A 12,652-nucleotide genomic window follows, 5' to 3' on the forward strand; every position below is an offset into this window, starting at 1 on the left:
ACTTCGGTGGTTAGACCGCATAGTACACTCGGCAACTGGAGAACGTCAGAGGCTTCTCTTCCCCCTCGTCCACGACCCCCTGGATTTATAATTACCTTGGCACTTGTTTGAAATCTTAGAAAGTGAGTTCTCATGGGTAAGGAGCTCCGTGCCAGCTGGATAAATTTGTTTATACAGTTCCTTCAGTGCGCGTATTTATTCACCCTAATTATCTGAATAATAAGTCGGAGCGTTCCAGAAGAAATTATATTACTTTGGCGCTGTAGCATTTTGGAACAAGTAAACCCTACAAAATCCATTATCTGATCTTAAGCTCTTTGTATCCCTCCCGACAGTTGCTAGGCAAAGGGGAAAGCATAATTGTGTATCTTGAATTGTTCCAGGGCTCTGGATTGATGCTATCGGGAGAGATATTAAGGTGTGTTAGTGTGGGGTAAGGAGACTCCTGGGAAAGAATGTTGGATTGTTTTGAATGGCCAGTTTACATTCTGTGTATCATAACAAACCATATTTATGACTGTATATATGGAGATGTGCCATCTGAGCACTTTGGAAATTTGGCCAAGAACTTTATTTTATTGCTTTGGGTCTCTAATTAAAAAAAGACATTTCCCTCCTCAATTCAAATGCTCACGGTCATGTCTGAAAGTGACACCTGTCTGTGGAAAAACGTTTTCCATTAGTGATGAACAAATCTGTCCCATTTCGCTTCACCATAAAATGGCGAAACGGCAAGAAAATTCGTGAAACGCATTTGTCGCACGTTTATTTTATCCCACGCATCTATTTTTTTCCGTCCGCGTCTATTTTTTTGTCACACTTTATTGACGCGACTGCACCCTTTTTTAAACGTGACCGCACCCTTTTTGACGTGACCACGCCCAATTTGACACGCGACAAAAATATTTCTGCGCGCCGATTTTTTTTGTGCAGAATTTTCACGGACGTTTCGTGAAACTATTCGCCAATGGCGAAATGCGGAAATTCGCTGTGAATCCATGCCTGCCGAAAAAATTATCTCATCACTATTGTCCATAACATGTTGCTCACCACCCCCTTTGATGTTGCTCCTAGTAACCTGAATGTAGGTGCCATTTTTACATTTCTGGCTCGGAGACAAGTTTTGGAAGCCCAGAGACACAATTTTACTCCAAGCAGAGCCTCCTGCAGGCCAGCAGTCACATGGGGCTACCAAATAGCCAATCACAGCCCTTATTTGACATCCCCAAAGAACTTTTTTCATTGGCGTGGCTCACAAGTAAAAGAGGTTGGGGATCCCTGCACAAGAGCAACATTCATGCTCTCCACATGCTGAGCTGAAGGATCAGTTCTTGAATACTTTAATTCCCCTTCTTGGGTTTGCAGCTAAAGATATACATCAAAGACTCGCAAATGTACTATATGAGAAGAAGAAAAAATGGTAAGCCAACCCGATGCTGGTGTTTCCCTGCCTCACACACCAGGAATGGGTTTATCTTGTTGGGAATGACCATTATAGGAAGATTGTTATGGGGGTAATGTAAATCACAGCATCCAATTAGATGTTTCCTATCAAACAGGTGCAATTGTCTATATATTGTATATATATATAAATTTATCAAATTCTCCTTAGGAACCTCCTCTCTAGTGTGCCTCCGACTGGACAACCTTCATTCATAATTATAATTTCCTTCTGTGCCTTGTATTGCTGGCGATAGCTGGTTCAGATTGACCTTACCTATTATATTAAAGCATTCCAACATCCTTCTCCATTGATTCACAGTTTTTCTAAAATAGCCCCAGTAAAGGTCGAATTTGCAAACCCTAAATACCATTTGCATTTGCTAAATTAAGTGTCTTTTGCTTTATATCTAATCTTTCAGGTTATGGGGAGTTTCCCTGAAGCATCTTGCATGGAGTCTATTGCTCCGCACAGTTATGAGCCATTGAAAAACACATAAACAGGTAAAGTAGACTTCCCATTACTACTACATTTAACCGAGTGTTACCCTATCTTGGCTAAAAAGGCCTTTCCCAGACTAGTTATGGTAGAACATGGGTCACACTGGACTCTCTTACCCACATGGGCCCTGGTTATGTCACCAAGGTGGAAGATGGGAAAAGCTGTGTAGGGTTTCTAGCAATAGTGACTGACACAGCAGAAATGGTCAAGGGAGTAAAATATTACTTGTATCTCTCTATTTGGTACTGTCGTTCCTTCCCTTTAGGCTAGCAGAGCCTAGGGGAGAGTTATCCCACCTCAGTCCTTGTTGGAGCACAGGCAGCTTTTTCTAGGCTACCTAACTATCTTACATGCCTTGAACTTAGTTGCTAATGCTAATCCTGTAACTGATTAAACCTTATTTAAGTGTTCCCTGTTTCTTGATATTCATTATAAGTGTAGTGCCTCTATGGCAGAACATTTAAGGTCCCCATACATGTGAAGATTTGCTCGCTTGGCGTGGTCGCTTGGTGAGGTCGCCAAGTGAGCGCATCTTCACCCAATATCCCAACCTATGGTTGGGTGATATCTAGGAACGTGTAGGCTCATTCGATCGTTGGGCCCGGGGGCCCAACGATCGAATTATAATGGTGGCAATGGGGCAGTCTGATCAGGGACCACATCAACAAGCCGATGCGGTCCCCGATTCGACTGAATCTTTTAACCTGCCTGATCGATATCTGCCCAATTTCTTGCCAGATATTGGTCGGATGGGGCCGTCGTTTCTGCCCCTACGCGGGCCGCTAAGCTGCCAAACCTGTCCAAGGGACCGATATAGGCCCGTGTATGGGGACCTTTACTGGGCTTTGTTGACACCAGCATCCGTAGACACATCCACCTGGAGAGAGGATGGAAAGCTGAAGAGGAAGTGCCACCCCTTCCCAAACTCTATTTTAAAGTGTGGCAGGAAGTGGTCACCAACCTATGGGCCAATAACATAGATATGTAAATAAGTAACCTAGATACAGTTGCTTCTGCCTGGTAACTAAAGTAGGGGATTTAAAGCCATAGGGCCCATTAGCCCTATAGGTTCCTACAGGAGGAAGTGAAAACTGTAGGTATCTAAAGAGGTTTTGGCTTGTTTTTGTATTAGGCAAAGAAAAGGAATACTGAAATAATGCAACACACTAGCGATGTTCTAACATCCATTAGAAATAATGTGCAATACCTCCAAACATCAAGGCTACCAAGGAGATGGAAATGTTGGAAGAACTCAAAACAAAGAACTGAGTCATTACTGGCATCGTCTAACAAAGCAAGATCATTCCCAGAGGCTTTAGAAAGTATGTTCAACTCACAGGAGTATTTGCTAATCCTACATATTGCGAGGGGGGGGAGAGAACGCTTGCTGGACAGTACTTAATAAATGTTCTATTGGTAAGAGAGGCATCCAGCAAGGAACTGGCGCGCAAGAAGAGAGGAATACTTGAAGTGAAATTGGAGATCAAAGATACAATCCCAAGGGCTGAGATAAAAGACCGATGGAAGGCGCTGGAGGCAAAGCTGCAATTGTATTTTTTATGATGTATTCTATTGAGAGAGAAGGAAGGATAACATATTAGCCAGGATTAAAAGGCAGCTGCCAAAGACAAAGATGTGAGATGAGATACTGCATTCGCTGGCCATTAGATGACTACTGTTTTATTTATGGAAAGCGCACGTTGCAGAAGGTATTAATGCGGGTGCAAAATGATTCCCCCTAGGGTTCATGCACGGAACTCTTGGCAACAATCAGTGCAGGCTGCACTCTGTACAATGCAGCGCCCCTGGGGCTCCTTAGCCCACCTATTGCCTCCTCTGTATGGAACACTCCAGGGTGCAGGTACCACTGCCTACAGAGTGAGGTGCAGCTGTTTTTGCTCCATTTTAGGAGCACAAAAAGTTGCTCCACTTGCCCTATAAGATATGGGGCATGGTGTAAAAGCATTCTTTTTTTATTTATCAAACATAGTCTATGCATTAATACACAGGGGCACTGCTGCCTTTCCTAAAACCGGTCGGGGTCAGAACTGGACAGGGGGCAACCCTATGTGGGGCGCTGCTGCCATAAAGCAAATTGAGAAACAGCATCCCGCATAGGGTAGCCACCTGTCCTGTGTGTATTAAAACATAGACTATGTTTAATATTAAAAAAAAAGAGTGCTTTTACACATTGTCCCGTGTCCTTATGAAGCAAGTGGTGCAACTCATTGTCAAAACTGCCTGCCCTGTTTTTTTGAGTAAGGAAATCTGGACAAGACTCCTTCTGACTGATGCTGCGATTGGCCAATTGGTGATCACCACATCACAGCCCTGCCGTCATGGTTTTGGCCCCACCTCCGTAACATCACTGCCCTGTCCCCTACAAGCTGCTGAAAGCCATGCAAGTTAGCAGGGGCAGCAAAAAGCCTGGGAACTGTAAGAGCAGAAATTCTGAAAGTAAGGCAGCCCTCCTCGCCTCCCTACAATGCTTTTAAAGTAAGTGGAAAGGGGTGAAGGGGGCTGTATCAGCTAGGCAGCCTCAGGGTGGCAGTAGGTGCCAAATCGGCCCTGGCAATACATGAGACCATATATCTACAGAAATTAGAGGTCACAAGGCCTTACTACATGCCATAGGGTGGGTCTTAAAAACAGGGTTCTGCTGCAGCCTTGTTCTGGAGCACAGAGACCTTTGGCACAAAGTGCAAAATCCATGGTGTATTATGCCCTATTGCCCTATTTGTGTAGTATGCCCCAAGTAATATAGGAAGATAAAAAGAGATAAAAGTGTTTACCCAATGTTTGTTGTGTTGTGGGGCAGATTTGCTGTAATGTGCAGAGTCGGGGGAGGTCTATAAACATGGAAGAAAGCTTTACTTTTCATAGTGGCCGGTAGGAAAAACATGGCAATGTTGAAGTTCTAGCCTTGCCAGTTCAGTTAGCTACACCCACAGCACAAAAATAGGGGCAAATAGATATACTTGTTCATGGGTTTTTTTTGTTTTATTTTGACTATTTGTGCTTGGAATTTCACTATTAAAACTAGCAGTCACATTGTGTAACCATTACCTGCCTTAGTTATCATGGGTCAGCATAGATCAACAGCAGCAGAGAGTTCGAAAATCACTTCTAAGTATATGTTTGTCGAAATACAAATAACAAACCTGATTGCTTCTGAAGACAGGTTAAAGGTCTACCTGCTCATGAATGGAACTAAAGAAGGAAATATACAGACGGCAAGCCTGGGAATGTCACTGCAAGAACCATCAACTTACTGCACAAATCCAATGGCCCCGATTTTATCTCTTTAATATGCACCCTGGACTTGACAGTTAAAAAAAGAAAACAACAAAAAAAAAACGGATAGATGATCCATTCCCACAGCAATAGCCAAACACATTCTAAAAACAGTCGGTTACTTTTTACGCTGTCCTCCAAGTCTGGAAAATAAAACTTTCAAATTAGTCACAGCTGAAAAAATGAAAAAAAGGTACATGAGATAAAAGGCTATTGAACAGACGCACAGGAGACGCTCGACCGCAGAATAACAAAGTCAGTCTCTAAAAAACCACAAGCGTAAAAATATCAACAAAAAAAAAAAAAACATCTTGGGAACGTAGGGCCGGTATAACCAATTAATCCAAATTAGGTTCAAACGGGATACGGCATTTGCTGAGTGCCCCTTCCTTTTTCCTTCAGAGTGTGCCATTTTTGTTTTGCGTTGGCCGAAGTATCAAGACCGGCGTTGGTTGTGGTTTTGGACTTTCCAGCAAATAGACGGCAGCAAACGTGCCTTCGTAAAATATTTATTTCCTCTTGGAAGCCCTTTTCAAATGGAGTCCATTTAGCAAACAGATACAGTAGGAAGTTGCCTGGGTCCTTTCACACATTTTCCTTTGAACTACCCACACTCGGGACAGAAGGCGGCTTGTTATTTATCTAGGAAGGGGAAGGGAAAAAGTGTGCGCAGACATGTCCCACGGGTGGATACACGAGGGAATTTGCAATATTAGATTTCTTTGAATCTTCCCAAGTTTGGAATAATTAGTAGTATGGTCTATCTATGGACAAGGTGGCGTTTAAACAATTTGGAGGGCAGCACAAGGATGCAAAAAGCTCCTGGGGGTGCCAAATACTGCCCGTGATTGGCTATTGGTAGCTCATATGACTGGCAGCCTACAGGAGGCTCTGTTTGGCAGTATCTGGTTTTTATGGAACCAAAACTTGCCTTCAAGTCAGGAATTCAAAAATAAGGACTTGATATGAGGCCACTGGGAGCAACATCCAAGGGGTTGGGGAGCAACATGTTACCCCCGAGCCACTGGGTAGGGATCACGGGCCACCAACAACTCTGGATAAATGTCCAAGAAAGCAACCAAGCAGGATCCATCTTATTAAAATAGGACCAAAAGATGTTTTGAAATCCAATTGTCTACTCTGACTTTAACAGCACATCCCAGAGAGGAATCTGCTGACTCTCATGGATCCATTGTTTAGGAGTTTGAAGAGCTTTAAGCTGACAGATGTTTTGTGCAATTGCATTAGACTTTTACTTACACAAGCAAAATGTTCACAGTATTTATGAATTCACTCAAATGACAGAAGTGGTAATACTTTTTGCATAGTAAGAGACTGTGGCACCCAAGGTAACTTAAAGTAGGTTTTTGCCTGTGTTGTTCAAACTGAGTTTAGGTTCCACATATCATAAGCAACAAACAAATTAAAGTTCATATATATATATATATATATATATATATATATATATAAGGTATGGGACTTGTTATCCAGATTGCTCGGGAACAGAGGATTTCTGGAAAAGGTGTCTTTCTGTATTTTGGATCTCTATAGAGTAAGTCTGCTAAAAATCATTAAATAAACCCAATAGGACTGTTCTGCCCCCAATAAGGGGTAATTATATCTTAGTTGGGATCAAGTACAGGTACTGTTTTATTATTACAGGGAAAAGGGAATCATTTAACCATGAAATAAACCCAATAGGGCTGTTCTGCCCCCAATAAGGGGTAATTATATCTTAGTTGGGATCAAGTACAGGTACTGTTTTATTATTACAGAGAAAAGGGAATCATTTAACCATGAAATAAACCCAATAGGGCTGTTCTGCCCCCAATAAGGGGTAATTATATCTTAGTTGGGATCAAGTACAGGTACTGTTTTATTATTACAGAGAAAAGGGAATCATTTAACCATGAAATAAACCCAATAGGGCTGTTCTGCCCCCAATAAGGGGTAATTATATCTTAGTTGGGATCAAGTACAGGTACTGTTTTATTATTACAGAGAAAAGGGAATTATTTAACCATTTAATAAACCCAATAGGGCTTTTCTGCCCCCAATAAGGGGTAATTATATCTTAGTTGGGATCAAGTACAGGTACTGTTTTATTATTACAGAGAAAAGGGAATCATTTAACCATGAAATAAACCCAATAGGGCTGTTCTGCCCCCAATAAGGGGTAATTATATCTTAGTTGGGATCAAGTACAGGTACTGTTTTATTATTACAGAGAAAAGGGAATTATTTAACCATTTAATAAACCCAATAGGGCTTTTCTGCCCCCAATAAGGGGTAATTATATCTTAGTTGGGATCAAGTACAGGTACTGTTTTATTATTACAGAGAAAAGGGAATTATTTAACCATTTAATAAACCCAATAGGGCTTTTCTGCCCCCAATAAGGGGTAATTATATCTTAGTTGGGATCAAGTAAAGGTACTGTTTTATTATTACAGAGAAAAGGGAATTATTTAACCATTTAATAAACCCAATAGGGCTGTTCTGCCCCCAATAAGGGGTAATTATATCTTAGTTGGGATCAAGTACAGGTACTGTTTTATTATTACAGAGAAAAGGGAATCATTTAACCATTAAATAAACCCAATAGGGCTGTTCTGCCCCCAATAAGGGGTAATTATATCTTAGTTGGGATCAAGTACAGGTACTGTTTTATTATTACAGAGAAAAGGGAATCATTTAACCATTAAATAAACCCAATAGGGCTGTTCTGCCCCCAATAAGGGGTAATTATATCTTAGTTGGGATCAAGTACAGGTACTGTTTTATTATTACAGAGAAAAGGGAATCATTTAACCATTAAATAAACCCAATAGGGCTGTTCTGCCCCCAATAAGGGGTAATTATATCTTAGTTGGGATCAAGTACAGGTACTGTTTTATTATTACAGAGGGAAAAAGGAGCATGTTTGGACACAAGTACATTATTGAATTGCCTCAATATGGGCTATTTAATGATTGCATCTATGGTCCACAACTGAAAGAAGAGGACACTGTGCTCTTTTCATAGGTAAGACTAAAGCTGTCTCAACATGGGCACATTTTAACCCAATCAGTAACCTCTTGGCCTGATGCCCTGCTTAATATCTGATTGGTGCATATTCTGATACTGATATTGATATGGAAAGATGAAAATTCTGTTGCCTAAGGACCACTATGGGCATTTAATGTAGTTCTCCCCATTGGGTCTGTACCTATTGCTACATAGATTGCTAAAAATGCCTTTTTATGCCTTTTTTATTTCACAGGAAATAATTCTCCATATATGAGATATGTGCAGCGCCCTGTGTGCGGTCCTTTTCTGTTTTTTTTCTAAATGGAACGCATTGTAAGTCAATCTAAAGCAGCAGTCATACGAGCCCCGACTAACAACGGCATATTTGCTCCACTAGAATTATGATCATTTGCAGAACTGATATCAAAGCAATCATTTCCATACAAAAGCAGCCATTAAATGTGCCTCGGCCATCTGTCTCTATAGACCCCACACGCGTTCCCGACTAGGCGAAAATAAGCAACAGATTTTGCATTTTTATGACCTACAGAGCTTGGAACAATGCAGGAATTTGAGATATTAACTATCAAAAGGGTTTATCATGTTATCGTTGTAGAATGGGATCTGGGGAAAGGGGTTAATGCTTACTAGCAGGTGTCTCTAAAGGACCTGAAGGACCTATGGAACGTCTGAATGTTGGTGGTGTGCCAACCAGTAGACACCAACCAGTCTAGATTCATTACTGGGTTTTCCTGGTCCTTCCATTGATCCCAAGCATTCCCCTACTGATTGACTCCTTTCTGCCTGTATTTGACCTTTGATATGCTCTGCCCACCCCGACCTCTGCCCGGTTACCATTCTTGAAGCTACTTGTCTTCACCCCAACCATGTTCTTTCTGTCCTTGTTACTTCGGGACTCAACTTGCTTAGTATCTCCTAATTCATTTCCAGATTTCCATATAGGTTTCAGTAGACTTTTCACATGATAAACTAAGGGGTACATTTTTCTCACACATTTGGCATGGGTGATGGATGATTCCGTGATGGAAAAGATACAGCAGGAAAAGCCAATCAGGAGCAGCAAGGTCCAGTAAGAATCTGTATTAAAAAGGGAAAGAGGGTAATTCTTTCCTTTTAGAAACACTGATGTCCCCATACCATTAATTCAATGGTTGCTCCTGATGCAATCTGTAGCAATAGCCCCCACGGGAAAGTAAAGATAATATCTCCACCTTGTGTCTCAACCCTTTCTCCTTGTAGATTGTAAGCTCTTTTGGGCAGGGCTCTCTTTTCCTCTTGTATCGGTTATTGATTGCTTTATATGTTACTCTGTATGTCCAATGTATGAAACCCACATATTGTACAGCGCTGCGGGATATGTTGGCGCTTATAAATAAATGTTAATAATAATAATGTAGAGTGTAAGCTCTTTTGGGCAGGGCTCTCTTCACCTCTTGTATCGGTTATTGGTTGCTTTACATGTTACTCTGTATGTCCAATGTATGTAACCCACTGATTGTACAGCGCTGCGGGATATGTTGGCGCTTTATAAATAAATGTTAATAATAATAATAATAATATCTAGATATAATTTGCACTATAAATACAGTAAATCTTTATGGCTAAATGGCAGAGGATGCAGCAGTTTCCTTTTCTTCTGAAGCCCGAGTGCATCTAATCCATTCCAGTTGCTGATTTGCTAAAAGCATAAACGTGCCGGCGGCCATCAAAGCGAAGCCGTAAAAGCAGCTGAGTAACACCTGCGAATGTGCCAGCCCCATAAATGTTTATTTTTACCTGTTTGATCTCCTAACATCTAACAATGGAGAAGTGTGGGAACCGGCTGCCATTTACTTTAAACAAGCGTCTGGCATGTGGGTGTGCGCGGCTAGCTGTCAGCTGCTCCCCCCGCCGCCGCTACAATGTTATCATGTTTTTACAACATGACACTACTTACTGCCATTGTACACACTTTATCTTAACGCAGGGAATAATATTTACACAGGCTCCGATTTGATTCCTAAGGGTTACTGCCTGCTCTGCTCTCACTTCCCTACAGAAATAGGGGTTGGTAGCACTAGGTAGGTACCTAATATATAGGGGCAGAGACAGGGGAAAGTGTTGGAAGGGTTACTGCCTGCTCTGCTCTCACTTCCCTACAGAAATAGGGGTTGGTAGCACTAGGTAGGTACCTAATATATAGGGGCAGAGACAGGGGAAAGTGTTGGAAGGGTTACTGCCTGCCCTGCTCTCATTTCCCTACAGAAATAGGGGTTGGTAGCACTAGGTAGGTACCTAATATATAGGGGCAGAGACAGGGGAAAGTGTTGGAAGGGTTACTGCCTGCCCTGCTCTCACTTCCCTACAGAAATAGGGGTTGGTAGCACTAGGTAGGTACCTAATATATAGGGGCAGAGACAGGGGAAAGTGTTGGAAGGGTTACTGCCTGCCCTGCTCTCATTTCCCTACAGAAATAGGGGTTGGTAGCACTAGGTAGGTACCTAATATATAGGGGCAGAGACAGGGGAAAGTGTTGGAAGGGTTACTGCCTGCCCTGCTCTCACTTCCCTACAGAAATAGGGGTTGGTAGCACTAGGTAGGTACCTAATATATAGGGGCAGAGACAGGGGAAAGTGTTGGAAGGGTTACTGCCTGCCCTGCTCTCATTTCCCTACAGAAATAGGGGTTGGTAGCACTAGGTAGGTACCTAATATATAGGGACAGAGACAGGGGAAAGTGTTGGAAGGGTTACTGCCTGCTCTGCTCTCATTTCCCTACAGAAATAGGGGTTGGTATCACTAGGTAGGTACCTAATATATAGGGACAGAGACAGGGGAAAGTGTTAGAGTTACTGCCTGCTCTGCTCTCATTTCCCTACAGAAATAGGGGTTGGTAGCACTAGGTAGGTACCTAATATATAGGGGCAGAGACAGGGGAAAGTGTTGGAAGTGTTACTGCCTGCCCTGCTCTCATTTCCCTACAGAAATAGGGGTTGGTAGCACTAGGTAGGTACCTAATATATAGGGACAGAGACAGGGGAAGGTGTTGGAAGGGTTACTGCCTGCCCTGCTCTCATTTCCCTACAGAAATAGGGGTTGGTAGCACTAGGTAGGTACCTAATATATAGGGGCAGAGACAGGGGAAAGTGTTGGAAGTGTTACTGCCTGCCCTGCTCTCATTTCCCTACAGAAATAGGGGTTGGTAGCACTAGGTAGGTACCTAATACAGTATATAGGGGCAGAGACAGGGGAAAGTGTTGGAAAGGTTACTGCCTGCCCTGCTCTCATTTCCCTACAGAAATAGGGGTTGGTAGCGCTAGGTAGGTACCTAATATATAGGGACAGAGACAGGGGAAAGTGTTGGAAGGGTTACTGCCTGCCCTGCTCTCATTTCCCTACAGAAATAGGGGTTGGTAGCACTAGGTAGGTACCTAATATATAGGGGCAGAGACAGGGGAAAGTGTTGGAAGGGTTACTGCCTGCCCTGCTCTCATTTCCCTGCTCTCATAAACTTAGCAGACACTTTGTTGGTTACAGAGATCACTAGGCAGAAGCATGAAGGCAGGCAGTATATAAATACAAGTCTCCTCAAAGATCACTTATCTCACAAGGTCAAAGATTACTTTGGTTCCATATACAATGAGAAAGCAAACCAGTGATTTCTTTTAATGACTTGAATGATGTCACCTGAATCACTATTTATTCTTATGTAAATATATATATAAGATATATAAATATATGAGGATAATAGGAAGAGGAAAATGATATGACAACTGTACCCACAGAAACCATCTCATTGCTTGGTCTTCAAAAACACTGCAATGTCTTCTTCTGTCTTTCCAGCTGAGTTAATATAAACCCCCCGGAGATGCTGCCCACGCAGTACACAACACAGTATGGGCTGCCAAGTATATGGCATCTGAGAGTAAAGATAAGACAGCTGCTTTACATCAAACACCTTGCCGGTGCTTAGGCTGGAAATGTTTGAAAATGCAAGAAGAACTCAATAGCAATGGCCACATTTAGGAATGAGAGAATAGGGAAAAGGTTAGCCGATACTTATTATTTATATTTGTTTTAGAATACCGATTTGCCAAACTGAGGTCAGTGATGCACTTAAATAAAAATGTTCCACTAAAATAACAAATATAAACGTGTCACATGGTATCAGGCCTGGGCTGGAAATCTGTGGGTTCTGGCCAATGCCAGGGGGGCTGTAAGATGCCAAAGACAGACACTGGGGGGCTGCTGGGAGGCTGTTTGGGCCTCTGTGTACTGGGAATGCCAGGGCCTATTTTGAATCCCAGTCCAGACCTGCCTGGTATAAATGAAGCAAAAAAAGGAGGAAAACACTAAGGCACCAAAGCTGTGCGAGACTGTGGAGAGAGGGAACTGGTGCCTAGAAGTT

Source organism: Xenopus tropicalis, chromosome 5 (genome assembly GCF_000004195.4).
Source record: "Xenopus tropicalis strain Nigerian chromosome 5, UCB_Xtro_10.0, whole genome shotgun sequence".
NCBI classification, from domain to species: Eukaryota; Metazoa; Chordata; class Amphibia; order Anura; family Pipidae; genus Xenopus; species Xenopus tropicalis.